This window comes from Alligator sinensis, unplaced genomic scaffold (assembly GCF_000455745.1).
Source record: "Alligator sinensis unplaced genomic scaffold, ASM45574v1 scaffold107_3, whole genome shotgun sequence".
NCBI lineage: Eukaryota > Metazoa > Chordata > Crocodylia > Alligatoridae > Alligator > Alligator sinensis.
In genome coordinates this window covers 943,700-944,304 of record NW_005842578.1, presented here as the reverse complement: position 1 = coordinate 944,304, position 605 = coordinate 943,700, and positions in this window count along the sequence as shown.

Below are 605 nucleotides of genomic sequence, written 5' to 3'. Positions count from 1 at the left end.
TCCCCCCCTCCCCCGCTGGGAGCTGCTGGCAGAGGCACCGGAGGGTTGTTTTGGCGGAAATGCAGCTCCGATCCCGGCTTTTCCGGCGCTTCCCAGAGGATAAACATCCCCTGACCCTTGCCCTGGCCCCAGTGCCTGCCAAGGCCTGGGAAGGGGGCGCCTGGCCCTGCCCCCCTGCCCTGCTGCCATCACGCCTAGTCCCAGGGCAGCTCCAGGCCCCACATCCCCATCCTAGCCCAGGGCAACCCTTACCGACCCCCCGCCTTGGTGCCCCTAGCTGTCCTGTGGGGTGTGAGGGTGCCTATTTATAGCAGCTGCATTTTCCTCCCCGGAGCCACAGGTTCAAGCATGTCCCAGCTGAGCCTGGCTCTGAGTGGTGCTGGGGGCACGGGGGCGGAGGGGGGTGCCCAATACAGTCCTGACTGTGTCCCTGTCCCGCATCCCCTGTTGCAGGGGAGGGGACAGCCTTGTCCAGCCTTGCAGGCAGCAGCCCAGGCCACACAGCCCAGGTGCACACGACCCCATCCCAATGCCAGGATGGCCTGACCCACAGCTCACCTGGAGCCCCTCACTCCCAACCTGCAGCCCCCTGCCCCACCAGCCCA